Source organism: Penaeus monodon, chromosome 34, assembly GCF_015228065.2.
Source record: "Penaeus monodon isolate SGIC_2016 chromosome 34, NSTDA_Pmon_1, whole genome shotgun sequence".
Lineage (NCBI taxonomy): Eukaryota > Metazoa > Arthropoda > Malacostraca > Decapoda > Penaeidae > Penaeus > Penaeus monodon.
In genome coordinates, this window is record NC_051419.1 from 13,226,232 (window position 1) to 13,226,487 (window position 256).

Sequence of the window (256 nt, forward strand, 5' to 3'; positions counted from 1 at the left end):
AGTATCATTCCCCCTCCCATCTTCTCTATTTATCGTCCTCTTTTTCTAATCTTCTTTCTTTCTTCCACCTTTTATTATCCATCCTTACTCCCAATTTTTTTCTAATCATTCTACACATTCTTTATTCTTTATCCCATTCTCCTAATTATTTATTGTTCATCTATTTATTCACTTTTGTTCATCTCCCCAATTCTTCTTTTCCCTATTTTCATTCTCTTTCCCCTCACTCCCAATTTCTTCTTCCTATCCCATGCCT